At 43.9% G+C, this 20,347-nt stretch overlaps 1 protein-coding gene across 1 annotated transcript in view; it reads right to left on the bottom strand.

Moving 5' to 3' along the window:
- LOC143775626 (uncharacterized) overlaps nt 1-18,577 on the bottom strand; it is a 69,557-nt gene extending 50,980 nt beyond the window's left edge. The window contains exon 1 of the mRNA XM_077263977.1: nt 18,448-18,577. The gene's annotated coding sequence lies outside the window, so the exon portion shown is untranslated. The remainder of the gene's footprint in view (nt 1-18,447) is intronic.
- Nucleotides 18,578-20,347: the final 1,770 nt, after the last annotated feature.

Here is a 20,347-nt window from a genome sequence, read left to right on the forward strand (position 1 = left end):
TCTATATGACAGAAAATACCCAAAAGTTAAACCAATCTAAAAACTGCAATGCAAGGTGCTCAAAACCACATTCAAGAATATTACTAACCATTCAGGTGCTTCATAGGAATTCTTTTGAATGTAGAAAAAAAAAGCAAAAACGAACATTTAACTTTTTTTCACAAATTTTACTTTAGCTCCAAATGTTGCATTTTCATAAGGGTAACGGGAGAAATGGCACCATACAATTTAATGTGCAATTTCTCCTACGTACACAGATACCCCATATGAGAGAGAAAAATACTGTTTGGGTGCACGGCAGGGCTGGGAAGGGAAGGAGCATCATTTGAACACAACATTTTCTGGAAGTCTTAGTGGATGTTATGCCCCGTTTGGAGAGCCCCTGATGCGGAAGGTTTCCTCTGTTTAGGCACAAGTGACCCCATCTAGCTAACTAGACCCCTCAAGGAATCAATTTACATTTGTGATGAGCACCTTGAAACCCCAGTTAACTCACAGAAGTTTAGAACGTTGAGCTGTATGGGGGAGAAAAAAAAACCACCAAACAAAAAAAAAAAAAAAACATTTTCCCCAATAAAACGTTATTCTCCCCCCACCCCTTTTTTAAAATTTTTTTCACAAGGGTGTATTGCCAAGTTTTTTTACCCTGAGGTTCAAATACAGATTTAAAGGCTACTGCTTGCAGATACAATTTTTTTTTTTCAAAGTACAAAATGAAAGGAATAGTATCATTGCGTACACATGTAAAGGTCAAGTACACATACTCACATCACCAAGGAGCTTTTAAACATCATCCATCTGTAATAGCACTGTAGAAACACCAAGACAGAGAACCCCAGGGAAATTCACAACACTGCATTGGCTTCCCCACTTACACAGGTATCACAATACTGTACATGTATAAGTACAGGTACCCATCTTTCTGCTTCGGCTTTAGTCATGGTTCTCTGGCCTTATATAGTGATTTACACCATGTAGCAACTCTAGTTTCACCTTCCCCCTCCAGTGGACAGCTTTCAATATAAGATGAATCAGAGATAACAGGCAAACATCAAACGATGGGCAATAAACCCAGAATATGAAAGCCCACAAGGATTAGATAAGTCCACCACAGACAGAGGTTAAATAAACCATCATGTTTTCTATAAACAGAGAAACATAGAACTGTTTGTGAGGTAAAAGCTTTCAGACAATAAGTAAACAGTTCTCATGTATCAATTTGTTCCAGGGAAACTATACAAGGAGCCACGTATCACGGTGAAGGAGCAAAACCTCAAAGCGGTCGATAACCTCACCAACTTAAGCAGCACACTTTCTCGTGAAGTAACCATAGACGCTGAGGTTAATTGCCAAAGCCAGTGCTGCCTTCGGGAGACTGCATAAGAACATCTGGGAATGAAGGGGACTCAGCCTTACCACCAAGCTGAAGGTCTACACACTTCTCTATGAGAGACCTGGACAGTCTACAGCTGGCATGTTAAACAGCTTAATCATTTTCACATGAGTTGCCTCCGCAGACTCCTCCACATCAGGTGGCAAGAATGTCCCGGTCACAGCAATCCTGGAACAAACTGGGCTCTGCAGCGTCTACACTCTCCTGTTGAAAGTCCAAGCCAGGTAGGCTGGACATGTGGTCAGAATGCCTGACAGCCGACTACCGAAACAACTGCTGTACGGAGAACTGTTGCAAAAAAAGCGAACAGTGGGGGGGGGCAGAAGAAGCACTATAAAGACTGGATTAAGGCATCTCAAAAACTTGGAAGTCAACATCAATGAATGGGAAGAGCTTGCCCTGGATCGTCCAGGTTGGCTGGACAGGATCACCTCAGGAGCACGTGCAGCTGAAGATAGGAAAATCTTGGATGCAAAAAGAAAGCATGCAATCTGCAAGGCACAAGCAAAATCTGGTGTACTGACACACATCTGCTTTCTTATGTCAAGTATGTGGGCAACCTTCAGGGCCTGGACTGGCATCAGCTACCTTCGGACCCATAACTACCAATTCTCTTTTAATAATGAAGCCATGGTTATCTTCAACTACAAAGGATGAACATCAAGCAGTTCTCAAGATTGTGTCAATATGCTGTAAATGTACGACCAGCAATGCTGCACTGTCATGGTTTGAATGCATTCTGTATATTTCAATATGGAGTCAAAATATCCATCTTTATATTCACACTACAAAGGGTAACAGGGGGAATTGCAACATACAATTTGCAGTGCAATTTCTCCTGAGTATGCCAATACCTCATATGTGGGGGAATACTACTTTTGAGGCACAGTGCAAAACTCAGAAGGGAAGGAGCACCATTATTGGAGTTCAGATTTTTCTGGAATGGTTTGAGGGTGCCATGTCACATTGGTAGAGCCCCTGAGGCACCAGAATAGAACACCCCCCCAACACCCCCCCACATGTGAACTACTTTAACAAACTACACCCCCCCAATGAATTCATCTAGGATTGCAGTGATCATGTTGACACCACATGTGCCTCACAATTTTATATTATTGTGCAGTGAAGAAAATTTTTTTACATTTTTACCACCAAAATTTTGTTTTAGCCTCAGAATTTAAATTTTGACACAAGTGGGTAAAAATGGCACCATTATTTGTCCCACAATTTCTAATTAATGTGGCAATGCCTCCTATGTGACTATGGTACTGCTTAGCCACACGGCGATACTCAGGAAGGACAGAGCACTATGTGTCTTCTGGAGCGCAGATCTTCCTAGAAGAGTTCGCAAACTCTATATACAGAGCCACTAAGTGCTAGAAGAGCAGAATCCACCCTCAAGTGACCCCATTTTGGAAATGATGCCCCTTTAGGAATTTAATTACAGGTGTAGTGATTATTTTGACTCCATGAGCATTTTTCAGATACAAGCAGCAGTAGATGTTGGCAAGTGAAAATTGAAAACTGCTGTTGTAGTGACCAGCTCATGCATCACTAAATTAGGTGTGCTCTCATCACTACAGAAATGTCAAACATGTGGATGCTATATGTGGTTTAGGCACACTGTGGGACTCAAAGGAAGGAGGCATTTGGATTTGAAAGTACAGAATTTGCTGGAGTTCTTTTGGAGCGTGAGAAGCCATTTACCAGTTAAGTGGAAGTCCCATATATTTCCGTTAACAGATTACAGACCCAAGTGGGGACTTCTTTTTTTTGTGAATTGAGTTGAAGCTTTTGTAAGGAGCATTTTACACAATGTTTGGGATCACATTTATCCTGCCCTCTACGCTGAACACTTACATTGGGGTATCCATCTAAATCTCTAACCGACACGATTCAGATGAAACCCCCAAGGGATCTATTCACTATAGTAATGCAGCAGAGTTACTCTGGACTCAGTCTGGCCTTTGCTCAGCAGTGTCCTCCTTTCCACAAGTGCACAGAACTAGCTGTCTGCACTTATGCATGCCTAAAAAGTAGAAATGAGCGAAAATTTCAATTTGGTTTATGATCACCGAATTTGCAATATTCACCAATTCATCGAATATTCGAAGACCAGTGAAGTCAAAGGAAGGCAAAAACAAAACATGCACAACACCTTCCAACAGCCCCAAAAGATGCAAAAACATCAAATAAGGGACAGGCACCAGGAAAGTGGCCTTAATTCACCCACAGTAGAAATTGTAGCATGGCTCTGCAGCAATTAGCTATGCATGAGGTATTGTGTTCTGTGCCAGCATTTACAGCTTTCAATTGAATGTCAAAGTAAGATTAGGTGGGTGAGGGATTGTCTAGGCCTGCTGTGCTAGGAGCCCTGATACCACATACAACAGCTCAACCTGTTTTCATGCCGAGCCACACAGGTGGCACAAATACCCTTTTCTTAGACTACCATTGACAGAAAAATTTAAGGATAGCAGTAATACGGGTAGTTGACTACAATTAAGTGGAGGCTTGACAGTCTCTGAGGCCTACTGCTACAGGTAAGACAATACAAAAGATCTAACCTCGGCACACTCCAAAAACGTGAAGACAGAACTGTTGCTTTCAAAGTTTTTTTTAATATCTTGACAACCCAACAGTGGATGAGCCTGATCCAATCCGCCTTTAGCACTACAGGTAACATGGAGGAGACCAAACCAGGAGTCTACACAGTTACAAAAATTAGTGGCAGACACCAACAAAGAGCCATCAATTTCACCACAGTAGAAGTACACCCAACCCATCAATCAGTTCACATTTCCACAAATTTGTGTTAACATCTGCAGCAGCAGCAACAGTAGGCACAGGAGCCATACTAAAGATATGACAAAGTGCAGTTATGCAAGATTAATGCAGCATACTAAAAAAATGCAACATTGCCTAGTCTGTACATTCTGCGATTGGGGGTGCAAAAGTCCTTAGAGATTAAGGACTTGTCCATCTTGATGAAAGTTAGGCGGTCTACACTTTGAGGGGATAGCCTGCTACGATTATCCATCAGGATACCACCATCAGTGCTGAAGACACGTTCTGAGAGAACGCTGGCTGCTGGGCATGATAAAACCTCCAAGGAATGTTAGGCAAGCTCAGTCCACTCATCCTTTTTGGAAGACCAAAATGTGAAAGGGTCCAAACCTTCCCTGATTGTATGGATATTCAGATCTACATACTCCTGCACCTTACTCTCCATTTGTTCACCACGTGTAAGATTGACTCTGCTGTGCTGGTGCACGAGCCGGTCTAAACCACGGGCATTACGTACCTGGTAATGTGTTTTTTCATGACCCATGACGGCACCACGAGAGAGTGAATCCGCCCTTCAAGGACCGGAAACCTTCAAGATAAAAGGGCGGCTCCTCTCTGCATCAGTTGTTTTCCAGAGCATGAGAGGAACTCTGCAGATTAGTGTACATTCAAAATAATACATTAATTTAATTTTTACATTTCTAGACCACCAACACCTAAGTGAGTGTCCAAATATAACAATGCACTGAATCAAGTAACATAATCAATAGGGAGGAAATATAAGGGAGCCGTCATTGGTCATGAAAAAACACATTACCAGGTACGTAATACCATGTTTTTCCATCACCCATGACCGCACCATGAAAGATTTACAGAGATTTTGTATACTCTTAGGGAGGGATCACCGCCTGTAACACCCTTCTCCCAAAAGTGATGTCAGAGGAAGCAGAATGATCTAATCTGTAGTGTCTAAAGAAGGTAGACGAAGAGGACCAAGTGGCCACTTTACAGATCTGGTCGATGGAAGCGTCTGCTCTGTCCGCCCAGGATGCTGCCATGGTTCTCGTGGAATGGGCCTTCAGACCAACTGGAACATCCCTGCCTGCACTAATGTATGCTAGCATAATGGCTTCTCTCACCCATCTAGCTATAATTTGTTTAGTGACTTTAAGGCCCCTTCTTGATCCGTGAAACGAGAAAAAAAAAAGGCTCTTTGCTTTCTCCAGGGTTCTGTCACCTCTAAGTACTGTAGAAGACACCTAACATCCAAGCAATGACATCTCTCCTCCTGATTTCTTGAGGATTTCCCATCAAGGACAGGAAGCCAAGTGATGCGGAGAGAGGAGCCACCCTTTTTATCTTGAAGATTTCCTGTCCTTGAAGGGCAGATCCCCTCTCTCATGGTGCCATCATGGGTGATGGAAAAAAAAAAGTATCAGAGGACTCACAGAAATAGCTTCTTCCACTACTGCTGCTGCTAATGTTTTGCCATTGATGAATTGATGTTCCGGGCGTTAAAGGTCTAGAGCTGTGAAGCGCACTGTGCTTCACTGTTGTCTTGGGGGAAGACCTCTTAAGGTTGTGTAAAAGCGTGTTTCAATATTTCAGCATTTGCTTCCCTTTCCAGGGCTGAAAGCATCTGGAAAAATTTGGTTTTATAATGTGGATCTAACTGAGTGGCAGCCCTGTAGTCAGCACTATTTCTAATAACTATACAGGGATCATGTTGCAGATAGTGCAGCAAGAAGGCACTCATATGTCGGGCTCTACCATAAGGTCCAAGCCCATGCTGTGATGGTGGCTGGGTAATGCTGATGCTTGTTTCCTCCGTCCCCTCCCGCCAACCAAGAACAGCAAGAAGTTGATTAGCCTCTTCATCTGACAGTTGCTCGCACATCACCTCTTTGTCCTCCATTTGTTCCTCGGATCTTGCACCTTGCAGATAGCAGTTTGTCTGTTATCACCTGCCTCCCTCAATCCCAGTAATCCACCTTCTCTTGGCATGAGCCTGTATGATGACAGTCTGGAACTTAGAGAATGTTATCCCTTCCGCATCCTCCTCCTGCAGGCGATTCAAAGTCTGATCCAGCATATAGATTACCAGAATAGTGATGCCGATTATGGCATCAGCACTAACCATCTTAGTAGCCATTTCAAAACTGTGCTGAGGTCCTTAATCTGTGCCCACTCTGTAAACGTGATATGCACGACATCTGTACTGTGTTCGACAAGCTAAACAACATTACATACTGCATCAGGACTCATTGCTGCTGCCACAGTGGCTGCAACATGTGCAGAAGAATTCCACCATGTTGGCACATGGCATATCAACCTATTACCTGGCATGGACAAAGACTTCTATCAATGCAAGTCAATGACCTGAGCTTTCGGCAGCAGCTCACCCAGGCCAGGATACTGGCAGAGAAAACTTTACCACCAGGTTGAGGACGTGAGCCATGCAACAAACGTGTGTGAGCTCACCTCACCGTAGGGCTGCTACCAGGCTCGCACCGTTATTAGACATGACCTTCCCTGGATGCAGGTTCAGCGGAGACAGCCATTGATCAAACAGCCTGGAGAGCTGTCCACAATTCTTCAGCTGTATGACTGATCTCCAAGGCATATCAATTGTACCTCTGTCTGATTGCAGTGATCCCTGGCTGTGCAGTATGGAGGTGGTGGGGATTCACTCTGCACTGTTGGAACGCATGCCTCATTAAAGGTAGAGGTTGAGGGTGCAGGTGGAGGCCCTAGAGGAGGGGAGGAGGAGACAAGCAGTGAAGGAAGTGTTAAATGTAGAGGTTTGTCCTGCAAGCCTTGGGGATTCCAAGACTTGTGGAGCAGCACTTGCCCCCACAGCCACCGAAGTCATTCAGTGCCCAGTCAGCGAGATGTACTGCCCTTGGCCATGCTTACTCATCCAAGTGTCTGTGGTGATATGCACCCTAGCAGACAGATTTAGTCAAGGAATGAGTGATGTTCTCTGCAACATGCTGGTGTAGTGCAGGCACAGATTTCTTAGAAAAGTAATGGCGACTGGACAACTGGTAGGGGGGACTGCGACAGCCAACAGCTTTTGGAAACCGCGTATCAACCAGGTGGAAAGGCAGTATTTCCATGGCCAACAGATAGGAGATTGTGGAGTTCAACCTCTTCACTTTATCATGCATAAGAGGAAACAATCTTTTGCATGACGACAACTGTGGAACCGTGAACTGGCTGTAGTGCTGAGAGAGGGTGGAGTACGGTGAACCAGACAAGCTGCTGGACCGTGAGATGTGCAGGCAGAGAGGTTACGGTGGATTGAGAAAGTTGTGGTGTGCTCATTCTCAGAGATTGGTAAAAAACAACAGGTATGTCCACTTCTGTTAAAGCTGGCAGTGGACTCAGTCAGCGTGACTGGAGTGGGTAAAGAACCCGAGGTTCTGCGGTTAGAGACCTGCGTCTAAATAGTTGGCACGGTAACAGGAGGAGGAAGAAGCAGCAAATGTGATTAATGGGGTGGCTGATGGTTGGTCAGGTCCGTTGGTCTGCATTTTAGCACAGTGGAATTCCCAGAGTGCCGCATGTTGATTGCGCATGTGAAGATTCCGAACAGCTGATCATTGGGAGCGCTCCAGGTATCTGGATTCCCGATGCAGCTTCTTCATTAAACATTGTAGCTTGCCGAATAAGGAGGAAGCCGACTATGTTCACTCATCTCTAGTGAAGAATTGGATTTATTTATGGTTTACACTTTCCTCCGGTGGTGCAAGTGATTAAATTACTTAGTTTTTGCATCACCATATCTTGGGAGCTAAAAGGTTTTCATATTTCAACCGACAGTCATGCGGGATCTTGTTTTTTGCGGTGCGAATTGATGTTTTTATTGGCACCATTTTCAGGCTCATGACATTTTTTGAGCTCTTTCTATTCCGATTTTTGGTCAGCAGAATGAGCAAAAACCAGTCATTTAGGGTTAGTTTTGGGGGTTTTTTTATGTTGTGTGTGGTAAAATTGATAAGGCAGCTTTATTCTTCAGGTCAGTATGATTACAGCAATACCACATTTATTTTTTGTTTATGTTTAGTGCTTTTACCCAAAACTATTTTATAGAATAAGTAACTTTTTGAATCTCTATTCTGACTATAACTTATTTTCTGCTGATGGAACTGTATGATGCCTTGACTTTTGCAGAGCAAGATAGTCTTCGAAAAATACCGTTAACCGGTGAGTATCTAAGTCCATGACAGGCAGCACCACCTGAGAGAGGAGATCTGGCATTCAGGAACAAGAAACCTACAGACACAAAAGGGCGACACCTCTCCCACGCATCAGTTGGATTACAGAGCACAAGAGGACCAGCAAGGTTAATGACATGATTTATGTACAATACTATTAATATTAATTATTCCACAAAAATGTGGATTATAAGAGGAAGAAGTGCACACCCAAAACTAAAAAAAGGAGGGAATCTACGGGTGCTGTCATGGACTTCGAAAAACACTTAACCGGTGAGTACCTAAGACTTTATTCGAACGTCCATGACAGCGCCACCTGAGAGAATTAGAGAGTAATAACTAATTTAGGGAGGGATTACAGCCTGCAGCACCCTTACACCAAAGGAGAGGTCTGAGGAAGCCCCCGGATCTAGTCTGTAATGATTAAAAAATGTGCTTGGAGAGGACAAGTAGCAGCCTTGCATATTTGGTCAATCAAAACCTCCGATCTCTCCATGTACGAGGTTGCCATGGCTCTAGTGGAATGCACCCTCAGTCTTCCAGGTGCCGACCTGCCCTTTGAGATGTATGCTAGTGAAATAGCCTCCCTAATCCATCTAGCTAGTGTGATTTTTGATGCCCCAAGGCCCTTCCTAGTGCCCTGATAGGAGACAAGGCGTTCTCTTTTTTCCAGGGATCAGTAACTGCTAGGTATTCTAGGAAACCTCTCCCAACGTCTAGGGGGTGAAGTTTCTCTTCCTTTTCGTTACCAGGATTAGGGATGAAGGACGAAAGGACTATTTCCTGTGTTCTGTGGAAACTGGAAAGTACCTTAGGCAGGTATGCTGGGTCAGGTATAAGTATTACTCTATCATCCCTAAATTGTGTATAAGGAGGAAGACTGGATAACATCTGTATGTCACTTATTCTACGGGCTGAAGTCAGTGCTACCAGGAAGGCTACTTTGAGGGACAGGTTTTTTATGGAGGCAGCTGAGAGGTTCAAATGGGGCCTCTCATGGCCGTGAGGACTAGGTTTAAATCCCATGGCATGACCCCATCTTTCACTACTGGTCTGGACCTACTTGCAGCCTTAATGAACCTACTGATCCAGTGATTACCAGCGATGTTACAGCTTAAAAGAGCTCCTAAGGCTGGCCCTTGCACTTTAAGGGTACTAGTGGATAGCCCCATGTCCAGACCACTTTGTAGGAATTCTAAAATCTGATTTATTGGTGTTGATTGACCAGCTGCCACTCCTGAGTGTGAAGGAACCTTTTCCAGATTTTGATGTATATTTGAGTCATAATTACTTTCCTGCTTTTAAGCAGGGTATTAATCAAGACTGGTGAGAAACCTCTATCCTTCAGCAGTGGCGTTCAAAACCCATGCCGTCAGATGAAGGCCATCCACCTGAGGATGGTAGACTAGGCCCTGGGATAGGAGATCCGGGATGTCTGGTAGGACCCATGGGTCGGACACAGACAGTCCTGAGACATGAGAACCATGCCCTCCTGGGCCAAAACTGTGCGATCACTATAATTCTCACCCTGTCTTTCTTGATTTTCCTCATCAGGGGTAGTAGAGACAGGGGAGCGAAGGCATAGGCTAGCCTGAAGTCCCATTTTATCAAAAAAGCGTCTACTGCCAAAGGGTCTTCTCTGGGATTTAGTGAGCAAAATCGCCTCACCTTCCTGTTTTCTCTGGTGGCGAAGAGATCCACCTCTGGCTGACCCCACACCTTTACACAATCAGGTCAAAAATTGAGGTTTTTAGGGACCATTCCTCTTGTTTTAGAAGATTGCGGCTTAAGTAATCCGCTGTGGTGTTTTTTTTTCCTTTTATGTGCAGAGTGGTTAAAGACAGAAATGCTGCTCTGCTAATTGGAACAAACGTTCTGCTACATTCATCAGGGGTGTGGAACGAGTCCCGCCTTGGTGATTTATATACGCCACGGTGACCTGATTGTCAGAGAACACTCGTACGTGATGACCCTGTAGATACCCAAGGAGTCTTTTAGCCGCCTGTTCCACTGCTGTTAATTCTTTCAGGTTAGAAGACATCTCTACCTGGTGATGCTCTCAGTCCCTGGACTAAAACCTCACCCATATGAGCCCCCAAACGGAAGGGCTTGCGTCTGTAGTGACAATACTAGTTATGTTATATTCCCAGGGGGACCCCTCTGGATAGACTATCTGTCTAGCCACCAATCAAGGGATTTTACAGCGTTTCGGGATAAAGTTAGCTGGCCTTCTAGATAAACCCCCCCCAAAAAAAATCTTTTGAAGTAACAAAACCTCGCCCTGTAGTTTCCTTGTATGGAACTGGGCCCACTGGACCATGGAAATACAGGACGAGAGAGAATGCAAAAGAGTCAGGACTTTCCTTAGAGACATGGTGGGGTTATTGGAGGCACTCTGGACCTGATAGTGTAGGCAAACTAACTTTTCAGGAGGCAGATGGCATTCCTGATTTTGGGAATCTAAGAATAGGCCTAAAAATTGCTAAACTCATGGGCTGCAGTAGGGATTTTATGATGTTTAGCAGCCACCCTAACCGTTCCAGGGCAGACATTGCTTTTTGTAATTGCTTCTAACAATTTTCTGCTGCTTTGCCTATAATAAGGAAGTCATCAAGGTAGGGGATCACTACAACATCTGACTCATGTAGATGGGCCATAACCTCAGCTATAACCTTCGTGAACACTCGGGGGGGGCGACTGCAATACCAAAGGGAAGGGTAACATATTGGAAATGTCAGATCAACCCCTCTAAATGAACCACCACTCTAAGGAATCGCTGGTGAGCTGCATGAATGGGTATATAGTAGTGGGTATCTTTTAGATCTAACACCACCATAAAGGTATGTGCACACGCTGTGGATTTTGCTATGGATCCACAGCGGATTGGCCGCTTGCGTATTCACAGCAGTTTTCCATGAGTTTACAGTACCATGCAAACCTATGGAAAACAAAATCCACCGTTCACATGCTGCGGACAAAAACGCGCGGAAACGCAACATTGTTTATTCGGCAGCATGTCAATTCTTTGTGCGGATTCCGCAGCAGTTTACACTTGCTCCTCAAAAGGAATCTGCAGGTGTAAAACTGCAGGTGGAATCCACACAAAAACTGTGCAAAAACCGTGGTAAATCCACAGTGCAGATTTCCTGTGGATTTACCAAAATCAGTGCGGAAAAATCTGCACACCATTCCGCAACGTGTGCACATACACTAAAGCAGTTTTCAAACAACAATTTTATTGTGGAATTAATTGATTCCATTTTAAACAGCCATATGACCAGAAATTCACTGAGGGCTTTTAGATTTATTATGGTCCTAAAGGAGCCGTCTGGCTTACTAGGAACAGAGGAGAGTAAAAACCTCTGCCCCCATCTTCCTCCGGCACTTCTGTCAGGACTCTATTGCTGCAAAGGTCATGAATTTCAGCTTCCAGGGCCACCTGCTCAGATGGGGGAAGACCTGAGTGGGGTAATCTTAAACCTGTTTCGGGGAATACGGGAAAATTCTAATCGTAACCCCGTGGCCATTAACCCCAGAATCCAGTTGCTATTAGAAATCAGGGACCAGACCGGGTAGAAAGGTTGTTAGCCTACCTCTTACCAGAGCTGCTAGTCATTGGGGTGGTTTCTTTGGCTCACAGGATGCGCCTTCCTGGTGCCCCCCCACCTCCAAGCATAAATCCGGTACCTCTCCTTTTTTCATCCCATCTGCCTTGATCTCTGGACCTTCTTTGAAAAAAATCTTTTCATGGTGAAGGGACGTCTATAAGAAGGGGTCGGCAGACTGGGGAATTTCTTTTTCATCATCTCCAGCTTTTTAAAGAAGTTAGTCCACTACCGGGCCGAACAGATATTCTCCCTCACATGGAATGAAGCAGAGACGGGATCTGGCCTGGATATCCCCTGGCCAACACTTTAGCCACAGAGCCCTTCATGCAGCATTTGATAGTCCTGCGGCCCTGGCCACCATCCTTTCAGAGTCCGCCGATGCATCGGCTAAAAAAGGCAGCGGCATTCTGAATTATTGTCAGGGACTTTAGGATGGATTCTCTCGAGGCTCCATCTTCTAGCTGGGATTAAAGCTGGTCCAGCCAGACCATCATGGATCTGGCTGTGTATGTAGCAACCACCGCCGGGCTTAGGGCACCAACTGACTTTCCCCCTGTCCCTTTCAGAAATGAGTTCACTTTCTTATCTAGTGGATCTTTTAAGGAGGCCATATCATCAAAAGCAATGGAGGATTTTTTGGAGGCTTTAGCTACAGCTGCGTCCAGCTTTGGGGCTTTATCCCATCTGTTCACCAAGGGGTCCTCGAAGGGATATCTCCATTTGAAGGCTGGTGGTAGAGAGCCCTTTTTTTCCACTCTAGTTATCAAGCCCTGAACTTTGTCATTTAACAGAAAAGATTTGCGTTTCCTAGGGTCAAGGCCGCCGAACATCAGGTCTTGCGCTGAAAGATCTGGTTTTGTGTCAGTTACCCCCATAGTAGACCTTACTGACCAACTTGTCCATCTGATCTAGGGGGAAGCAGAAACGGTTAGAGTCCTCTTCTGAAGATGATACAGAAGAAGAGGCAGAGGCCTCTGAAGAATAATCACCTTTCCTAGGGGCAGCTGAGGACTCTGACCCTGAGAAACTCGCTCCTCTTTTCTTCTTAGAAGATTCCCCTTGAGATACTGACTTTAGGGAATCTAACTTCCATTCTAATAATTTCCCTTAGGCTTGCGGTGAAGTCAAGGGTTTCTTCTACCACCTGTAGAAGTGGGAGAAAGAGTAAAGGACTAAACCTTAACTAGGGACTACCACTCCCCTTTATATAATCCCCTACTGCCCCTAGGGCAGATATCTGGCAAAGGACAATTGGACTGTTTTTCGCTTTACCAGAGCATTTCTTCCCCTAGAAAAATAAATAAGGGAAATACTGCATCAGGGTACATTCACGAAGATCTCTTACCCAAGCAGTAGCGGTAGGTACCGGATCATGGGGGGAGCGAGCTGAATCCTTCAGCCTGGAAGAACCTTTGCGGCTGGGCTGCTCACTTCATCCTCGGTTTTTCAGCTCGGGGTTTGCATGGGATTTTCTGAGGCACGCTGCTGCTCCAGCTCCACAGGAGCCTCCGGCTCATCCATTGCAGAAATGGGCCAAAAGCAGCCCTGTAGCATGTCTTGTGGATTTTATAGCCCTCCACTGGAATCCAGGTCAGCTGATGTGTGTGGCCAGGGGATTCCCCCCCCCCCCATTTGGGAAGCTCCGTAGTCCATCCCACCATGCTCTGCCCCCCCCCCACTGCCCAAACCGCTGCGCCCGCACCACCGCAACCCACAAGGAAAAAAGCTGGCCAGCATCAGATTTCAAGCCCGGCGCCTCGGCCCACCCACTGCTCAAATGAAAATGCGGGGATGCACAGGAGGACAATAGCATGGTGCCAAGGCCTGGCCAGGCCCCCATGTGTGCCACGCCGGCTGGCGCCAGACGGCAGCCTGAACCGCAGAAGGACTGCACACCAGGAGGACCAGGACCTGGGAGGCATACTTACGTACCAGCGCTGGCGTTGGAGACGGCAATCCTCCGGACCCCGCTCCACCTGCTCAGTAACACTATCGTGGAGCCCTGCCCGGGCCCACCGTGGCACTTCCAGGGACCCCGCACTGACCAAGGTAGGAGACCCCCCCGCTACCTGAGTCGGACAGCCGGCCTGGGAATCCTGATGATCGAAAAATGGATGATCTGTAGGGCATCCTGTCCTCTAGGAACAGGAAACCAACTGATGCGTGGGAGAGGTGCCGCCCTTTTGTATCTGTAGGTTTCCTGTTCCTGAAGGGCAGATCCCCACTCTCAGGTGGTGATGTCATGGACGTTCGAATAAAATTCTCAGCAGTATCATGTTTATTTAGATTTGTCTTTTTGATCGCGTTTTATTCTACTTTTTGTTCGGTGGTATGATAAAAGCATTGTTTTTTTTCCTTGCTTATTTTTATTACCGTGTTCACTAAAGGGGTTAACTAGTGGTACAGTTTTAAAGGTTGGGTGGTTTGGGATGTGGCGATACCATAATGTGTACTTTTATTGTTTATTTTTTTCATAAAAATATTTATATATGGGTACAATAATTTTTTAATCTTTATATATGTTTTCACAATTTTTTATAGTAACCTTTTTACAGGCTGATCACTTGTATTGCATAGGGATGCAGGAGCATCCCTATGCCATCCAAGCTGTCAGTGCTGCACTGACAGGCAAACTTTATCACGCTCTGAACATGATCAAACAACTTTGCTATCTCTGGAGACCTGGATATCATCATCATGACGACATCAGGTCATCATGGCAATGATCGGGACCCCTCAATGACATCGCAGAGTCTCCTATCCAAGGGCAAGGGAGCTTTCTTCTTTCTGTCTGCTCCTGAAATGCTGTGATTGAGTTCGCATTTAGGGGGTTAAAGTGCAGGGAGCAGTGCAGGACCACTCCTGGCACCAAGAGCCAGCTGTCAACTGTCAGAATCAGCTAACACCCAGCGGCGATCGCACGTGCACAGCGTCTGTGCGTACAAAGTTGCCTGGACACATTCATACGTCCAAGGTTGGTAAATACCATTCAACTTGGACGTATAGATACATCTAAGGTTGGAAAGGGGTTAATCAATAGATCTTGGAATAATAAAAAGTTCCATAATTAGATGTGTTTAATAAAAATGTTCCTGTGCTGAGAATCTTATTTATGTGCCCCTGTTATATAATGTGCAATGGACATGTCTGACCGTGCAAAAACATTGCACATACCACATCTCCTGAGTGGAGGAAGCAAAAGAGTACAGCAAGGGATCACAGAGGATTCTCTGAGGCAAAACATTTCCCTGCCTCTTTGTAATCATATTTCTACCTCACAGAAAGCAGAAGCTGTGATCCCCTGCCATCCTATCCATACTTTATTTGATTGTTTTTTTGTTTTGTTTTTTGTTTCCTCTTCTGCCCAGGAGCTGCGGTATGATCAGACCATGATCCTGCTTGGTCAGACACACACATTACACACTACACAGCAGGGGCACAGGCAGGAGTCCGAATTGCGCTCTATTTGGTCATTACACCTTACTAAAAAATAAATAAAAAGCTACTGCAAAAAAATCAAAACTCCTTTTGGATCCCCAAATTTGTATTAAACCCCTTAAAAAACAGCTGCTGTACATGTGTGGCTCAGGCTCATGCAGCGAGTCCCCCATACCCAGCAAGTGATGAGCGTGTATTACAGCTAGGATCTGCCACTAACAATCAGGGGGTGCTCCACCTGCAAATGTTAACCTGTTAAAATGCCACTGTCAATCTGACAACAGTATTTAACATGCATCAAATGAGTGTAATTTCTGCTATATCAAGGAATCAGATGATCGTAGCTTTAAGTTATTTAAGAGGGCTAACAAGAATAGTGAAAAGTAAAAAGGTTTTAAAAATCTGAAAAAAAATTAAGCTCAAATACCTTTTTTTTTTACTCATTGAAAAGATTTAAAAAAAAAAAAAAAAAGTAAAACATGCGGTACCGCTGTATTCAGAAAAGTCCAAACAAAATCTAAAAAAAAATTAAAAAAAATTACAAGTTGGTAAACACAGGAAAAAATAAAAAATAAAGAATGCCAAAATTACTTTTTTTGGTCTCTACAATTCCATAAAAAAAATGCTATAACAAGAGATCAAAAAGTCACATTATCTCAAAATGGTATTAATAAAAAAAAAAAAAAAAAAAAAAAAATCACCTCACCCCATAAAAAATAAACCATTACACATTAACGTCAGCCAAAAAATTTAAGTCTTACGGGTATTGAAGAATGGCAATACAACCCAAACAAGTTTTTTTGCAAAGTGATTTTTTTCACCACTGAAACAATATTAGGCTATGTTCACACGCTGCGGTTTTTGCTGCGGATCCGCAGCGGATTTGCAGCTGCGGATCCGCAGCCGTTTTCCATGCAGGGTACAGTACAATGTTACCCTATGGAAAACAAAAACCGCTGTGCCCACTTTGCATTTTTCCGCTTGAAAATCAGCGCGGATTTTCTGCGGAAAAAAAGAAGTAGCATGTCAATTCTTTCTGCGGATTCCGCAACGGTTTTCCACCTGCACCAATAGGAAACTGCAGTTGGAAACCCGCAGTGGAATCCGCAGAAGAAACCGCACAAAAACCCGCAGGGAAAACCACCGCGGTTTTCAACTGCGGGTTTTACAAACTCGCAGCTGAAAAATCCGCAGCAAAAAAAGGATAGTGTGAACAAGCCCTAAAAGACTTGACATGTTGATATCGCCATAATTGTATTGAAGAGGAGAATCATACTGCAAGGTTATTTTTATCACAAAATGTACAACGTAGACAATTGCCTTAAAATATCAGAATTGTGTTTATTTTTTTTTCACAGTTTCACCTTACTTTTGTATTTTTTATTTTCCAGTACATTTAGGCTACTTTCACACTAGCGTCGTGCACTGCACGTCGCTATGCGACGTTGCGACATACCGACGCTAGCTGTGAATGCGCCGCACAACGGGGGCAGCGGATGCAGTTTTCCAACGCATCCGCTGCCCCATTGTGAGGTGCGGGGAGGTGGGGGCGGAGTTCCCGCTGCGCATGCGCGGTCGGAAATGCTGCAGACGACGCACCAAAAAACATTACAAGCAACGTTTTTTGGTGGCGACGGTCCGACGCAACCGTCGCAGAGTGGAAGGGATTTATAGAAATCTCCTGCACACTGAGCTTCTTTTACTCTTCCTAAACAGACCTACAGAGCGTTTTTCAATGCTGCACCATGTCAATTTGTTTTGCAGGTACACTGAGTATTCTGTGTGGATTTTCTCCCAAAGACTTACATTAGATGGGGAAAATCCACAAGTTAAAAAAACGCACATGAGTTTTTTTAGTGTGGACTGTGGAAACGCATATATAACCCAAGTAATCTGCACCTATGTGTCAAAATTGTCAAATACAAATTGGTATCAAAAAACAAAATCAGCTTTATTTAAAGCATGACACCAACAAAAGACCACAACCGCAGAGACAAAAAAGCATGTTAAAAATGCGCGAACAAAAATGCAGTGAAAAACCACAGGTAACCTAAAAACTCACCAAAAGCTCATCACGGTAATGTAGCTTTAAAGTGGATTGGACTTCTAGAAATTTCATGCCCACTTTTCAAAAATCTTTTACTCAGAGGAGTGCACAAAGCGGGTACGGTCAATGCTCAGAAGATAGTGAATGGTGGCTGAGAACGTCCCGACACACTGACCACCATATCTGCTCTAATTAACTGACCTCTGTCTCTGCAGAGTATTAGTGCAGACATGGTGGTCAGTGTGCCAGCACCTGCTGTACAGAACGACAACAGATTACAAAAAGGACCAACTGTATATTAAAAGCCAACTTAGGCTTTGTACCCACGTTGTGTTTTTTATTCGTCTCTGCCGCGTTTTTCACCACAGTGGAAACGCATTAAAACCGCATTACTAAAACATTACTAAAAAGAAAAAAAAAAGTGAAAAACGACAATTTTTTTTTTTAAATTGTGTAAAAAAATAAAATAAAAAAAAATAAAAATTAACAAACATCACAAGCCAGTAAACAACAACAACACATCTGGTATCCCTGTAATCACACCCCATGTAAAACAGTGCATTTACCAGGATCATGGTGTAAAGGAGGTAGAAACCCACAAGAGCTCATATAGAGATTAGGTAAAAAGAAAAGTTATGGCATGAGTAGGAAAAAAGGAATAGGTGCGTCGTCATATAAACATCATGTCAGTGCTATATGCTTTATGTATGTGTAATAGTATGTGCCCATTTTACGTGTATGTGGGTGTATTTCTAAGAGGGGCTTGACTAATGATGGTCCCTAAACAAGTCCTGTGCACGGCCAGTGCTGTGGGTTACTCACGTGTAATTATGCCATTAAAAAATGCCTACAATGTTCGGTGGAGGCTTATAGAGTTTTTTCATCTTAGGGGAGGTACTAGTGAATGAAAACTTTTTTTTTTTTCTATCAATCTTAATAGTATATTTAACTTACCCTGCACCAATTACATTCAGACGATCTATATCCCAAAACACCACTGTCAGGGAAACAAAAATACACTCACTACTTGTGAAACAAGACTATGCTCTGAGCAAGAGTTTATCTCCTCTGCCTGCAGGAGGACTTCATAAGGATCAGGTGAGGGCTGCACACAGCTGCTTGACACATTGACACATTAAAAAAATAGAAACCTAAATCTAAAAAAATTCTTGACACAACAGATTTTTCCATCAGCTCACAAAAATATAGGATCTCTTAGAGAAAATTCCATTAAATTGTTTATAACTATTGGTCAATCACAGAAATTCTACTGTTTTATCGCACATACTGTATTGCGAATTCAGAACTTTTTGCATGATCTATATGGGTATGTGCACACGTAAGAAAAGAGGTGCAGAATTTTCTGCACAAAATCCGCATCTCCTGGCAGAATCCGCAGCCGCGGATTTGCCGTGGTTTTTATGGGGATTTTGTGCGGTTTTTATGCAGAATTGCTGCGGATTTTCTGCGGTTTTTGCCATTTTAACTTTAACATTTTAACATGGAGGGGTGCAGAAACACTGCAGATCCGCACAAAAGAAGTGACATGCACATCTTTGAAATCCGCAGCAATTCCGCACTGATTTTTCTGCACCATGTGCACAGCTTTTTTTTTTTCCCATAGAATAACATTATACTATACATCACAGTGCGGATCCGCAGCGTTTCTGCACAGAAAAATCCGCTGCGGATCCGCAGCAAATCTGCATTGTGTGCACATAGCCTATACGTTACTAAAATATCACTGTAATGTATTACTTGATTTAAATTCACAATGGATGCCATACATCAAAGCATTTAAGACAGTATTCTGGCATAAAAAACTTTGAAAAGTTGCATCATTTTGGTTCAACTGTAGGCTGCTCTAAATTAAGATGACTTTTGGAGTTCTAACACCATTTGCGCCCAGTTCTGACAAAGTGGGTGGAGCTGGTGAGGAACAGCATCGTGGCGACCACCACTTGTCAAAGTTATGACGAGTGGTGGCGTTTGCTACACCACAAATCAGGAGCTGGAGTAGGATTTGTGGCGAGACACATTTTCACGAATCAGGAAAGATTGACTCCAGACCATCTCCTCTTCAAGACCAAATGTACAACGCGGCTCTTTATTTAGGCCCAATGTATTTATTCACATTAGAGTTTTTTAGTTGTAAAATAACGCTCACACTGTAGAAGTCAGCATGTGTAATGATTCTAAGGGCTCATTCTCACATGTGAGAAACTCGGATGAGTCTTGCATGTCAATACCCGGCACTGCACCCAGCACTTGGATTGGAGCTTGCGGCCGCGTAGCAATACATGCAGCCACACGCTCCGCTCTTGTGTGCCGGGTGCAGTGCCGGGTATTGACGTGCGAGACTCATCCGAGTTTCTTTCATGTGAGTATGAGCCCTAAGGTTAAGGCCATGTTCCCCCGCTGCGGATTATGCTGCGGATCCGCAGTGTTTCTGCAGTGTTTCTGCAGCTGCGGGTCCGCAGCAGTTTCCTATAAAAATAAAGGCAGGCGGGCACCACTACATGGGATCTCCCATCACATGCCACTATAGCATATAAATAGAAAAACAAAGAAAAAGGAGGCATGTACAAAGTGGGGATCACCACATTCTAGATCATATAAATGTAATAAATTTTATTAAATACAACAAGCACAAAACACTGCAAGAAAACTTTAAAAACACATAAAACCACCAAAAACATGGTAAGTACAACGACCCATAATGGGGTCTATAACCCTGGTTCAAACAAACCCCCACATACAATAACGTGTTCAACACCAGTATAATGCACTGAGTATAGATACACTATGCAGTCCCAAAGGCTAAGATAATGAAATAAACAGACCCAGACTTACA

Source organism: Ranitomeya variabilis, chromosome 5, assembly GCF_051348905.1.
Source record: "Ranitomeya variabilis isolate aRanVar5 chromosome 5, aRanVar5.hap1, whole genome shotgun sequence".
Taxonomy (NCBI): Eukaryota; Metazoa; Chordata; class Amphibia; order Anura; family Dendrobatidae; genus Ranitomeya; species Ranitomeya variabilis.